Below are 16071 nucleotides of genomic sequence, written 5' to 3' on the forward strand. Positions count from 1 at the left end.
TTTGCAGAACAACCTGCAGAGAATTGATGAATGGTGCAGACTCTGGCAGTTGACCCTGAACGTAAATAAATGTAACATATTGCGCATACATAGGAAAAGAAGTCCACAACTGTACAGCTACACAACTGATGACAAATAGCCGGAGACAGCATTTACCATAAAATATCTAGGCATAACTATCCAGAGTGATCTTAAGTGGAATGACCATAAAAAACGGATAGTGGGAAAAGCAGACACCAGATTCAGATTCATCAGAAGAATCTTAAGGAAATGTAACTCATCCACAAAAGAAGTGGATTATAAGATGTTTGTTTACCCAATTCTTGAGTATTGTCCAACTATCTGGGATCCCTTTCAGGTAGGACTGATAGAGGAGATAGAGAAGACCCCCACGAAGAGTGGCGCGTTTTGTCACGGAATAATTTAGCTGGTGAGAGAGTGTTACAGAGATGCTAAACAAACTCCACTGGCAGATGTTACAGGAGGACCATTGTGCTTCATTGGATAGATTGACTATTGAAATTTCGGCACAGCACTTCTCAGGAGGAGCCAGACAACATATTACTTCCCTCATAAACATCTCACGTATTGACCTTGAGGAGAAAATTTGAGAAATTAGAGTCAATGCAGAGGTTTACCGACAATCATTCTTCCCACACACTATTCGCGCGTGGAACAGGGTTGGAGGGCTCAGATAGTGGTACCGAAAGTATCCTCCGCCACACACCATTAGGTGGCTTGCAGAGTATGATTTAGATGTAGATGAAGACATTCTGGCTCTGCCACCGAGCACTGATTAGACTGCTCTAATCACTCACCTGTTGCAATCCAAGACAAAAATGCTTGAGAAATTGTTGCATAAAGAGAAGTTGGGAGATCACATTCCCTTGCTGTTGCTTCATTGCCTGTGGATGTTTGTGAGCAAAGCCATCAATGATGATATACTACAGAACATCTGGCTGTAGCACCTACCACTTGATGTGCAGAAAATACTAACACTGTGTGCCAAGGATTAAGACACATTCACTCAGACTGTAGACTGCATTTCGGAGATGTATCCTACCACAAGCATCTCAGCTGTGGTCCCACACATGGACAGCACCCTTGTAACAACCCGCACATCTATAAAAGCATAAATCGTCGAACTTACAATACAAGTTGCGCCCTTGTCGACATACACAACACCATTTCTCAGTGAGGAGTTGCAGTTGAGCAATATCAGCAGCAAAAATATGTTTGTACCATAAGAAGTTTGGTTTGGAAGCACAAAAATGCAACCTCACATGTGAGGTGGGAAACAGGGTAGGGAGTCAATGACAGCAGCAATTGGCTATCCCAACAGAAGCCATCACTTACTTGAAATTTAATGGTACAAGAAGCTGCAGTTTTTGCTGGACATAGGAGCTACTTGACTGCATACTTGATCCATGATGAACAACACCTTTCCACCACGAACAGATCTTCGACTCACATGTATGGTTTGGTGACACTGTTTCTGAATCTGCACTAATGGCTATTAAAATTGCTACACCACAAAGATGACATGCTAACTGACAGGAAGAAAGATGCTGTGATATGCAAATGATTAGCTTTTCAGAGCGTTCACACAAGGTTGGCACCGGTGGCGGCACCTACAACGTGCTGACATGAGTAATGTTTCCAACCGATTTCTCATAAACAAACAGCAGTTGGCCAGCGTTGCATGGTGAAACGTTGTTGTGATGCCTCATGTAAAGTGGAGAAATGTGAACCATCACATTTCCGACTTTGATAAAGGTCAGATTGTAGCCTATCGCGATTGCGGTTTATCGTAACGTGACGTTCCTGCTCGCGTTGGTCGAGATCCAATGACTGTTAGCAGAATATGGAATCAGTGGGTTCAGGAGGGTAATATGGAACATCGCGCTGGATCCCAATGGCCTCGTATCACTATCAGTTGAGATGACAGGCATCTTATCTGCATGGCTGTAACAGATCGTGCAGTCACGTCTCGATCCCTGAGTCAGCAGATGGGGACATTTGCAAGACAACAACCATCTGCACGAACAGTTCGATGACATTTGCAGCAGCATGGACTATCAGCTCAGAGACCATGGCTGCGGTTACCCTTGATGCTGCATCACAGACAGGAGCGCCTGCGATGGTGTACTCAACGATGAACCTGGGTGCACGAATGGCAAAACCTCATTTATTTGTATGAATCCAGGTTATGTTTATCATGATGGTCACATCTGTGTTTGACGACATTGCGGTGAATGCACATTGAAAACGTGTATTCGTCATCGCCATACTGGCGTATCACCCGGTGTGATGGTATGGGGTGCCATTGGTTACACATCTCGGTCACCTCTTGTTCGCATTGATGGCACTTTGAACAGTGCACGTTACATTTCAGATGTGTTACGACCTATGGCTCTACCCTTCATTCGATCCCTGCAAAACCCTACATTTCAGCAGGATAACGCATGACTGCATGTTGCAGGTCCTGTACGGGCCTTTCTGGATACAGAAAATGTTTGACTGCTGCCCTGGCCAGCACATTCTCCAGATCTCTCACCAATTGAAAACGTCAGGTCAATGGTGGCCGAGCAACTGGCTTGTCACAATATGCCAGTCAATACTCCTGATGAACTGTGGTATTGTGTTGAAGCTGCATGGGCAGCTGTACCTGTACACGCCATCCAAGTTCTGTTTGACTCAATGCCCAGGCGTATCAAGGCCGTTATTACGGCCAGAGTTGGTTGTTCTGGGTACTGATTTCTCAGGATCTATGCACCCAAATTGCGTGAAAATGTAATTACATGTCAGTTCTAGAATAATATATTTGTCCAATGAATACCCGTTTATCATCTGCATTTCTTCTTAGTGTAGCAATTTTTATGGCCAGTAGTGTAGATACACGACAAAAGTTGGAGCGGCACTTCATAGTGACAGATATGGGACACCCCATTCCTGGTGCTGATTTCTTGTCGTTTTGTAATCTTTTACAAGACCTCTGGCATCACTGTATCCTCAACAATACTACCAGTTTAACCAGCCATGCGAGATTATGCTGTGTCATTCATACTACTGTACATACTACAACACATGAATTGCCGTACGTAGAGCTTCTCAAGTAGTTACCAGAACTTACCCAACGTACACCTATGCTAACACCTATACAACATACTATGTCACACAATATACTCACTTACCTTGATCCCTGCGTGGCCTCATCGATTAGCACCTGAGAAGTTAATGGTAGTGAAGCAAGAGTTTTCGTCCATGTTGGCACAAGGATTTTGTTGACCCATAAGCATTAGCTGGTCCACATCATTACATGCCATACCAAAGAAAAACAACAGCTGGTGCCCGTGCAGTGATTACCAACAACTCAATGTGACGAGAACAATCCCAGTAGGAATTCGTTGCCACACACTGAGGATTTCACACATAGTATACATGGCAAATGGATCTTTCCTAACACTGATTTAGTTCACATGTATCATCAAATACCCATTACTCCTGAAGATACAGACAAAATTGCCATTACTATTTCATTTGGCCTCTTTGAGTTTACAGGAATGCCATTTAGACTGCACAAACATTCCAAAGTCTCATGGGCAAAATAACACTTGAGCTTGATTTCTGTTACATGTCTATTTATGATATTTTAGTGAGATCTGTTTCTGAATCAGATTAAGTGTAGCATTTGTGCCAAATCTTCAATCACCTTCATTCACAGGGACTGATTATAAACCCTTTGCAGTGCATATTTAGAGCAACAGAAGTGCAATTCCTTGGTTACAGTACTGATGCCCAAGGTATCCAGCCACCGCAATAGAAAGTGAAGCCACACTCAAATATACATGGCTGCTCACAGTCCAAGAATTGTGACAGTTTCTTGGTGCTATAAATTTCTACCACCATTACATGTGTAGGCATGCATCGCTGACACCTCCATTAAACGACTTGTTGAGAAGTGCTCCGAAATCAAAGGATGAAATCTTGATGACCATTGAGACTGCAGCAGCTTTCACAAAAGTGAGAACCACCATTGCTGAAGCTATGATGTTAGCGAACTCAGTTGCTCAGGCTCTCATTGCTTCAATGGTAGACACTTCAGCAACAGTGAAAGGCATCGTACTACAGCAACATTCACATTGCATCTTCCATACCCTATTCCCACATCTATTAGCTCAAGCAACTGCTTTCAAGAATTGATAATCAATAACCAGTCTCACTACGGCCACGGGAGTGTGCATGTGGGTGTCTGTGTGTTGTGCATGTGAATGTGTGTACTTTTGCTAGAAAAAGAGGAATAACACAAAAGATATTGTGAATACTGTTTCCTGTTGTGTGTCTCTTGTGTTCCATTCATCAGTCCGCTAAAAGTGAGTGGTTTCCTTTACCAAGCTTAATGGGCTCTCTTCCTTCCAATACACTTTTACCTTTTTTGCTGTCATTCTTAGCTTACATACATCACATTGTACACTCTTAATTCCCTAATATGTCAATAATTTCGTCTCCTCTGCAGTACCTGCCTTTTAAACACACTCTCACCACCCTCTTGTGCAATTTGAACACCCACTGTAACATTACAACAGTAATGGCCCACTGCGCTACATAGTGTTGTACAAAAACTCCCTGCTCTCACAGAGACAGTCCCTTTTTGAACATCTAATTCCAGTGCTTTTTTCAACATATTCTCCTCTAGTAACTTGTGCTGTAATCTTGACTTTTAGCTGATTATGCTTGCTCATTTATGATTTCATTGTATGATCGCTCGTCTTTATTAATAATTGCACCTGTTTCTTATTGTGGTGTGTGTCAGTTTGTGATCAAACTTATTTATTTATGAGCACACCTACTACTTCCTGCTCTTTCTGACCATCCTTCTAACTTCACTCCTGCTATTTATTTCTGTTATCACACTTTGACCATAAGTTTTCAACTTCTTATTTTCAACCTTTTGTCTCTCAATTATCCAACCATGAATCCCTACTCATTCTACCTTTTCCAGTTCAGAAACTCCAGTCACACTTCATCCTCTTTCTGAAATCTTGTCTGGTATATGGTATCTCAACTAATGGAATTATCATTAAAACTGGAATCTCGTGCTCTCACCCATTGTACCGCAAGAACCTTCACCTTTTCCACTTCATGATCACACAATCCAAGCTCAAACCATACTTGATGGCCTCTAACACTTTCGCAAAATCCTTTTACTTTGTGGTATCAACATCTTGAGTGTCACCACTGCAATAGAAACTCTTGCCGTTTGACATTGCAATGTTTAAGTCTCATTACTTTTCTAAAGGCCTCACCTTCAGCCCCAAACCTAATTTCAACCATGCTGTATATGTTTCTTCTGTGCAGTGGAAACATTTCTTCAACACACATCCCACTGACAACAGTCAACCAAGACCCCACACTGTGTTTAAATACAGTTCCAATCTCCCTCCAACCATGTTACTCCTGCCCTTTCACCTAGTCAACCCCTTGTAATCTTTCAGGAATTCCTCACTTCTGATCTGACCTCACCTTCCTTTCCTGAGTTTCCCCTCAATCAGTCCACCATCACTCTTATGGGACACCCTGCTATGCGTAACAATCCAGACCTTATTATCCTTCTTGCAGACAAAGGCTCCATCACAATGGTCATGGATCATATTGTCAAAGTGGCTGAAGCCTTATTATCCTTCTTGCAGACAAAGGCTCCATCACAATGGTCATGCATCATATTAACTAAATTGCCGAAAGTCTCCTTAAACTTTCTGACACCTCTGCATACAAATCTTACAACTATGCTCCTTCCTCACACCAGCAATGCCCCCCCACTCCAATTATTTATCGACTTCCAAAACTTCACAAACCTGACCTCACAGGTGCCTCTGATGTTCATCCCAGTGTGGATACAATGCTCCCACAGTATGAATCTCTACCTTTCTTGGCCAACACCTCCAATTTTCTGTAACCTCCTATCGCACATTCAAGATGCTGCTCATTGCCTTCACTGCCTCTCTACAGTTACTGTTCTCTTTCCACCATGGTCACTGTGAGTGGAACACTTCATTTTCCAGTGTCCTCTTGATACCAAACTCACAGCCTCTTTCCTAATCCTCCCAACCAGCCACATCCTGACCCACAATTATTTCACTCTCATAGGCCAAAACTATAAACAAATCTGTGGCAGTGCTGTGGGTACTCGCATGGTACCAATCTATGCCAACTTATTTATGGGCCATCTGGAGGAGTCCTTCCTATCCAGTCAATATCTAATACTCCTTTTCTGATTCAGATGCAGTGATGACATTTTCATGATCTGGACTAATGGCAAGGTCAGCATTTGCTCTTTCCTCCATAATCTCATCACCTTTTCAAAATATGCTTCAACTGGTCCTTCTCAGTTCAATGAGGTGCCGCCCTAGATGTCAATCTCCACCTCTCAGATGGCTATATCTGTCCATATCAGGGATACCAGCCAACAAAAGTACCTTCACTTTAACATCTTTCACCCATTCTATGTTAAAAAGACTCTTCCTTACAACAACTTCACCACCTTGGATGCCACATCTGCAGTGGAAAATATATTTTCTTGAAAAAGTGCCATTAACCTTAACAGGACCTTTACTAGTGGACATTATTCTATTCAGCTCACCCATAAACAGATCTCACATGTCATCTGCTCCTCTGACACCAGTAAACCTATTAACCAGTCACTGACCAGTCCTCCTCTGTTCACCTAGTATCACCCTGGCCGTGAAAAGCTCAACCACTTCCTCCACCAGGGCTTCCACTACCTCTCGTTGTGCTCTGAGATCAGAGATATCTTACCCACATCACCTGAAGTGTCTTACCACATCGCCTAAAGTATTTTTCCACTGGCCACACAACCTACAGAATATCTATGTCCATCCCTACTCCAGTCTTGCTCCCTATCCTGCACCTCATTCCCCTGTAATCTGTCCAGGCATGATACTCGTCCCATACACCTACCCACCACCATCTCCTACTGCAGTCCAGTCACAGGCATTCCCTATGCAATAAAAGGCAGGGCCTTATGTGAAAGCAACTGTAGTCTATGTCAACTGTACTGCAGTTACTGTATGGCATTCTATGTGACAAGTAACCAACTGTCTACTTATATGAATGGCTCAAGCCAAACTGTGGCAAACCACAAACATGACCTCCCAGTTGCTTAGCACGCTGTGCTTATAGTTGCTGTTGTTGGTGTGTTGGTAGCCTTTACACAGGTTTTAATTACTTCAGGTGGATAGGATACTAAATATAACAATATGTATAGCACATAATTATTTTAACATACATTATAGTCCATGTATAAACATTGTCTCAGGAGAAATAGTCGATATTCAGAGATACTGTGATTCATACATAAAAATGTTCCCAAAAGATGTCTTAAAAGATGGTAAGCATTATATGGGCTTACAAATCTTATTTTTTGAGTTACACTGTTTAGAAAACTGACAATTTTTTCAAGATTTCCCCTGGTATTCACAGACCAGTCCCCTTAAAGGGTTATCGGAGTAGTTTAGGGTTACTTCCAGTAATGAACTGATTAGTCAAGCAATGTTACTGGACCCCTGATTCAAAGGCAATGATTTTCAGGAGACAAAACATTTATGGACTGTTACATGAAGGCTATTGCAGAAATGGAAGTGTTAGTTGTTCAACAACAATAAACAGAACTCATTTCTTAACCAGCTATCACCATGACACATGTGATGTTCTCAGTCTGGGAGGAGTTATATGAAACTACTAGTCAGCTTCAAGCAAGTCACGACCCAGCAAATGTGGCAGTTGTCAAACTGGACAGATATTTAGTAGAGGGATATTTGCTTAGAAACAGCAATCCATTAAACTGGTGTACAACAAGAAAATTGCTGTGGCCAGTGCTGTATCAATTGGTTCTAGAAATATTATGTATCACAGCAACATCAGTAGCCTGTGAACAAATATTTTCATAAGCAGGACAAATGTGCACTAAGAAGAGAAAGAGACTCACATTGACTAAAATGGGTCACATTTGATTTATAGATCACAACACTGATTAATTTTTCCTTTATTGGAACATACATGGTAGTACTGACTGTAAACGACTACTGCAGATACACTTCAATTACAGTTCTTATAATTTTTATATTTTTTTCTCAATAAAAGTATCAAAAAATAAAAATAATCAGTCTTCATTCTTAAAATATTTCTACTTGATAAAAAATTTAAGCTTTTGTTGTAGTATTTATAATTTTTGTTACAGACAAAATTTAAAACTTTTTTATCTGAAAATTACTAAGGACATAACACAAAATTATTATTGCTCTTTATATGTTCTCTCAAAATAGGACCAAATCAGATAAAAATACAGGTTTAGTGACCTGAATTAAAAAGGCAATGTACCTTCCTTTTACTTATTTTTGTGAGTGAATGGTGAGTGCTGTCATGGAAAAGAGCTAGTTCATTCCAGTGAGTAGCCAGTTCTGATCTGATCTCTAGGGGGAGGGGGGAGGGGGAGGAGAGGGGGGGGGTTGAAATTTGCACATCTCTACAGTACACACAATCATACTCACAACCACATAGGCATCAAAACTCACATGCCCAAGACTGCTGCGACACTGATTATTGATTATCGATAACTGGAAGAAATTGCCTAAGCTAATGGAGCTGAGGAGGGGGTAGGGAAGGATGCAAAAAGGGGGCAGCAGGAAAGAGGTTGGTCTTATGACAGTTGACATTACACCACAAGAAATGTTAAAGAAATCAAATCACGGGTTTCAAATGATCTGATGATTTAAAAAGAAGTTTTTTTTTTTTTTTTTTTTTTTTTTGAACATGATTTGGGAAGTAAAAGTAACCTGCAATCACACTGAATTATTTGGAGAGGGAAAGAAAAGAAAGAGGGAGAAAGGGGAAGGGTGGGGGGACGAAGTGGAGTGGAAGTTGGAGATGAGGGAGACAGGGAGGAGAGAGAAAAAGTGAGAGAGTGGAAAAAATGGGGTGAGAGGGGGGCGGGGAGATAGGTGGGGGAGTGGTGGGAGGAGAGGGAGGGTGATGAGGAGAGATGAGAGAGAGAGAGAGAGAGAGAGAGAGAGAGAGAGAGAGAGAGAGAGAGAGAATGCCCAGTTGAGGTGGAGGAAAAGTGGTGGAAGAAGGCAGTACATAATCTGTGGACAGAAGACAGACGGAAAAAGATATAGTGAGGCAGTGGGGATAGGTTAGCAGAGGTTCAGGCCAAGGAGATTGCAAGAGCACAGGATGTGCTGTATAGACAATTCCCACCAGCATTGTTAAGAAAAAGTAATGCTGGAAGCAAGTATCCAAATGGTAGTAGCAAAACAACTGTTAAAGTCATCTGTGTTGCCAGTATAACAACGCAAAATTGGGGGTGGGGGGTGGGAGGGGTGGAGGTACAACATACTGATTACTGTAAATGACATAGCTGACAGTTGCACAGTTGTACACAGTTAATATGGCCATTTAACTAGTGGAAAATTTTGACAAGCCTCATTAATAGGTTGCAGGCAAACACCAGCTTACTGCTACAGTGCTACAATAGTTTACTGTTGAATATCTATGAGCAGTAACAACATAACCACACAGTTCACAGTTCTTGCAGAGTAATATGGTACTATTAAGCAGACACTGTCATTGTTTTAACACATGGCCTAATTGTGTTACACTTATTCCACTGTTTAGTTAATGCATTGTTGTTGACCTAACCAGCATGGGTTTCTTGTCTGAAAATCGGCCATGGACTGACTGTTTCAAATCCAAAAATGGGGCCTTTATATATACATCCTCACAATAATAAGCACTGAAACTATACGTTGTTAGAGAAATTACAATTAGAGCACACCTCATTCAATTAACTGAATACATGGAAAAATTCTTTCTTTTTAACAGTTTCTACTACTACAAGGGTTAAGCTGAGTTATTTGTTTAAATGATGAAATTAACAGATGTAATTATACAAACAGTAATTTTGATAAAATTGGTCATTACTTTGGAATTAATTAAGGGCTGGCTTTGCTGACATGTTTTCAAATAGAGCCAAATAAATATTTAACTAATGCTATTAGTTCTTCCTCCAAATGAGTATAGTTATTATAGAATTGATATTTGTTTATATGTCAGCAATAGAATTTCAGTTATGAAACAATTATTGATTTCATTCTATAAAAAAATTATTAACTAGGAATAGTTGAATAAATTAGAAATTTGATTACATACATAAAACTAAGCTCAAAATTAGATCTGGTGCTATATTTTTTAAACTGCAGGCCAACCTTCTCTTTTATGAAAATTCAATTTATACTCATGTATGTTAATAGCAATTAGTCAAAAATGAAAAAATGAATTTAAGGAGGCAGATGCCAAAACAAGAGAGGAAGTAAAAAGATCCCAGCTTGCTTTGTTACAAGCTCATCAGAAATTTGTTTGATTTTTGAAGATATGCCTTTGTTACATGCTAAACAAAATATGTTCTATATATGTAAAGAGGATATCAGAGCATCACCGTATTTATGTGAATTTAATGTGCCATTGAAAGTAATGCATACCTCAGTTGCAAAAATTACATTAATAAAAGAAAGCAATTTTGGTACATCGGTGGTAGGATATCTTTGTATTGTTGAAATTTGTTATACAATGCTAACTTTATTTTAAACTGTAGTGAATGTATACATGAACTATAAAAAACAACAATAATTTATTTCAAAGTTACTCATTACACAATAAGTGACATTTTCATTATTAAAAAAGAATGCCTAACTTGATTGCCTACACGACATACAAAGAAACATATTGTAAATTGCAGGTGTTACTCATCATTATTGACTAATGGCATCATTACTGCAATCCTTGGAAGAGTCTACATCAGAAATAGATTCATTCCCTCCTTCCCTGCCATTCTCAGTGTTGTTCCAGAGCACATCATCTTCACTGCCATCCAGAGTATTTGAAATGCAGCATTTCATGAATGATTTTATGATCATTGGTGCTTTGATGCATTTACAGGCAGCTAAAACCCTGTGTAAAATAATGTAGGATCCAGCACATTTAATTTTTTCTGTCGGAGTCAGTACATGACTCTGTTTGCAAAACCATTTTTCGTACTGTTCCTGAATGTAACCTTTGAAATGTTTATTTATACTAACGTCTAGGGATTGTAATACAGAAGTCATTCCTCCATTTCTCCAGGAATAATAACAAGGTCATTGTGTAGACTGTGGATCTTCTTTTTTATGTCATCAGTGAGATGAACACGAAATGCATCAAGGTTTCTAGGAAAGCCTGCCAGGATGGAGTTCCCATAAGTTTCGGAGCCAGTCAAGCATCAAAGTTATGGTCATCCATCCCTTCTCTTGATTCTGAGCAGTGATATCAACAGGAAATAATTTTTCATTCTTTAGAGTCTTGTGGCTTGTTTTCCGCTTTAAGATTAAAAAAGGGGAAAATTTGTTCCCATCTGCTGTGATCAGCAGCATTACTGTTACACACTATTTTTCACACCCAGATGTTTTGATGATAACTTCTTTTGTACTCTTCTCTCAATTGTGTAATTGCGCAGCATATCCAACCAAATTGGAGTCTCATCAGTGTTTCCTATTTGGCCATCAAAAAATTTTTCTCTTTCCGAAGTGTGATAACATACTGCTGAAATTCTTGAAGTATCTTCTCAAAATCCTGTGGAAGCTTTTGGCATATTGTTGTATGGTGGTGCAGAGATAAGATCACTCATTTCCTAAAGCGATCAACTGATACCCTGCTAGCCTTAAACTCTTGCTTCAGTCTATTAAGAGCTGCATACAACTCTTTTGCTTTTTTTATTATGGTGTCTGGTCACAGGCTGCCCATTCTTCCTCCTTTCTCAGAAGAGTTACAAAACATTTACTTCAACGTCAGAATGTCTTCCTTTGCAAGGTCCAGTGAATTTATTTCTAGTGGCAGTAGTCTCAAATAATTGCAATTTCTGTTTCTTTCATAAGCGAACGTTACTCTCAGCTACATTGAACTCTCTTCCTGCCCTTCTGTTACCATATTTTTCAGCATAAAGAATTACTCTGCACCTGACAGTAGCTTCATATGATATTCTTCTCTGCTTGCTTTTGATTTTGTGATTACCTAATGCAAACACAATGCGAAGTGCTGTAGTAGGCCAGCAATAACGAAACGAGATTACCTGATTTACATCCTTCTTTCTTTAATGCACACATACCATACCTATATTTTCTTGCTAGAGCTTAATAAATGTTTTGCTACTTCAGATCACATAGGGTAAGAAATACCAGTGAACGATCCAAGTTTGTACTTGAATCTAATGCACCATCAAATCTTATGCACACCCCAATTTTGAGTACTTCGTATGGTAAAAAAAATACACACTAGATCTATGTAAATATGGTATGTCTCCTGAAATCATCTGTATTTGTCTATAAGAAAACAAGACTTTCAGACCATAGTCATCTTTAGCAAAAATTGAAAAATCATCAATTCCACTGGAGGTTTTTTTTCCCTCCTCAAATAATTCGGTGTTATTTTATGTTACCTTCACCCCTCAAATTATGTTTGCAGTGAAATATTCTATTTATGACATAAGATCATTTGAAACTCATGACCTGATTTCTTTGACGTTTCTTTGGCTAGTATGTGTCCGTAGTTAATTGTAAGGCTTTCTTGGTCATGGGCAACAATGCAGGTGAACTCTTTGTTTGTAGGTTGAAGGTAAGACATTGCTGCAACAAGTGCAGTTAGGACTGACAGGCAGAAAATGTCTTCCAGTCATCTCTTGGCACTTTCTTGATAAAAGTGTTACCATTGTGCTACAATGTTATGAACTCTTTTATGTACCTAAACCCAGTGTTTCTTCTGGAATTTTTCAATTTTAAGCTCTGTTTTATATATGTAGATGCATGTTACATCAAAAAATTTATTCCATCATGTTATGGAAAGCTTATTCAGAGTTAACCCTAAACATTTTTGAATGCTTCGAACATTCAGCAGCAGTCTACAAACATTTTAGGAGAGTCTAGATTAAAAGTCTGTTGATGTCAGTCCTTAGAACTATTGAGTTTTTACTTGGTTCACTCATTTTTTAGCACTACAAAAAGAGCAAATTGCATAATTACAGTGCATCAAGGAGACACCCATATCCAGCTGTGTTAACAATCGAAGGAAAGTGTTGAAGATTAAGAGTTTTTGTTGGCTGTATTCTCATATTTGGTTACTTACGTAGAGTACTTGGGCATGTTAGCAGGGGGAGGGAGGGTAGGGAGTACTGGCAGGTGCGAAGACTATTGAATGGTACCATGCTGGTAGTGAAACTGCTAATGGCCATCTGTCTATAAGTATTTTTTAAATTTCATTTGTTACACTGTAAAGCAAGTAAAGCTGTGCTCAATTTAAAGGTTGATTTGAACACTGATGTGCTTTACTAGGCATGGTGTTGTGCCCTTGACTTCCTCACACTTCTGAGCTGGTTTATGCACCCATTTAGAGGTGACTTACATTCCAACATGTTCTCTCAAAAACAGTGCAACTTGTCTTGTAATTTTTGTGATTATTATACGTGAAAGAACTGGTAAGTAACAGAGAAAGTCATAGGACCAATGGGGGATCAAAACCCAAACCTTTAGTTTTGTAGTCTGGAATTCTACCCAATGAGCCAGTGAGTCACATTTCTGGACAAACCATTAATATGGTATTTATCAAATAGAAGCTGCACTGAGCCAAGAAAACAATTTAGAGTTCCACAGCAGAATCAGTGACCGTCAACAGCATTCAGTATTTGATTGTCACTTTATGCTGTGTTATACATAATCATGCCCAGCTGCTTGGAAATAATTAATGAATCTCAGGTATACAGCATTTGTTTTCTCCATAGAAAACATGGAAAATTGACATCTTATAAATACAGTCCAATGCTTGCTGGGCCCTTTAGAACCACTACATTGTGACAAAGCTGTATAGAGTCAGTGTTTTGCATCCATATGACAGGGGCACATGCCTGTTGCCCCACATTCAATAAGTGAGCACCTTGTGAAGCCATGTGAACTTCTGTGTGCACATGTGAAGTGAGTGATATGTAGTGAGCACTACTCACACGGTTTTACAGTGTGGATGCAATGCTCTAGTGCATACTTTTACTAGAAAAAGAGCAAGAGTTCAAAAGTTAGTTTTCTTTCATGTGTTTCTATGTAGCACACATTAGTCTGCTATAGGAAAGTAGTTGCCTTTCCCTTATTTTACATATTGCTCCATCCAGCAATTTCCATTATTGTTATAGCTGTGAAGAATGCTTCATCAAAAATAGTATAAGCCTTAAAAAAGAGGAAATCTGATGAAAATGTAGTGGGCAATCTTAAAAGGGGAAAATTGAAGAATTAAAAAAGCTCGACGATAAGAAGGAGAGTGATTGTAGAAGAGGGGAAGGAAGATGCTAAAGTGTTGGATGTTGAAATTTTAGGTGTAACTAAGTAACCTAAACCTTTATCTTTTACTGTGAAATTTAACATTTAAAATAAATTTTGTTCTTCCATAATTGTTATATTGTCTTAAGGAAAATTGTAAGTTTTCACTACATTACTATGTTAAAACAACATGTTTTTTAACTAACGTATTCACAACTATACCTGAAAAGAACCATATCTCATCATAGGTGAGAAGTGAATGTTTTTATAGCATTTGAGGAATGGCATATTACAAGTCATACACAGTTACATCATTCGTTTTGACATACAGTGTAAGTAATGTAAGAATTCTTACATTCAGCTTTCATTTCAGTTGGCTTTCAGATTCATTAAAAAAATGTTTTTGTTGTTTTACCATGCACATTTTTGAGAGGTCTTGCATTCAAGTAAAAACGTTTTGGAAAACTGATGAGAAAATTATGAATTTGAGCCTCTAAAAATTAGTAGAAACCATGGAAAGCATATAAGATGATACATAAATGTTGTCTATAGAAGCAAAAGTGTTCACTCATAAATGTATTTTCAAGTGCAGAAAATGCCTGCAGCTTTTTACTTCACAGCTTCCACAGCATGCTGACAAAGTGATTTCAAGAAGCTTGAAGGTAGAATATGGCAAAGAACATGAATATCAACTGAAGCCATGTTTTTTTGACATCAGAAGCATGAACATATGTGATACAGCTTTAAATGAAATATGTTGTATGTTAAAAGAGTATAAACCACAGGCAACAGTGGAGGAAATTAAAGAAAAAAAAACAAACAAAAAACCTCTGCATTCATAAAAGTTATAGCTTTTCTCGTCACATTGTTCTGCTATGATACTTTCTGTTGCAAGTAGTCCAGTAGGAATTGATAATTATCCTTGCTCATCATCAGTTAATTTACCTCTCCTCCCACCTGCTCATCCAGTTTTTCACCTATAACAAACATTTTTGTCTTTTTGTGTTGTTCACAGCTGTGGATGTTATGCAGGGGCCATATAAAAAGCAAGAATTATTGATTTCGTTTTATCACTCAAGGCCATGAGAGCTTTCTCTCTTTATATATAGTAGGGTCTATTGACATGTGCTTTATAACATGTCTAAGCAAATGTGATTCTTTCCATTTGCTTCAATGTGCATTTTGTCGTGCACTTTAAGTGACAACTAAATCATCACTAATGGTTGAATGTTTGCCTTTCTGAGACATCAATTTACATGATATTCAGTGAACAGTGTTTGTGTATACTGCTGTATGATGTGATACTGCTAGATAAGTTTTGTCTTATCTTTGTTTCCCTACTTATTCCATATATTTAATTTAAGATTCTGCTTTTCTACGGAATTCATAATCTGCAGTGTACTCAGTGTGTGTGTGTGTGTGTGTGTGTGTGAGAGAGAGAGAGAGAGAGAGACAGAGACAGAGACAGAGATATTTATGATGAAGCAGTTGTAATAGTACTTATATTTCATGCAAGTATCTGTGGAATAAAAAGTGTGACAGAATCTTCGACTAAAAATCCTTTGGATTTTCCAGCACTGATAATTAGCTAACTTTTTTATCAGTTATACTGATTTACATTTTAGGCATTTTCCGAAACCATTTTGAATTGCTAATCCATCATTTG

The 16071-nt window shown here is 38.8% G+C and overlaps 1 protein-coding gene across 1 annotated transcript in view; it reads left to right on the forward strand.

Moving 5' to 3' along the window:
- The window catches only part of LOC124614059 (laminin subunit alpha), a 402758-nt gene that overhangs the window by 270583 nt on the left and 116104 nt on the right, over positions 1–16071 (forward strand). The gene's annotated exons all lie outside the window — the stretch shown is intronic.

This window comes from Schistocerca americana, chromosome 4 (genome assembly GCF_021461395.2).
Source record: "Schistocerca americana isolate TAMUIC-IGC-003095 chromosome 4, iqSchAmer2.1, whole genome shotgun sequence".
Classification (NCBI taxonomy): Eukaryota; Metazoa; Arthropoda; class Insecta; order Orthoptera; family Acrididae; genus Schistocerca; species Schistocerca americana.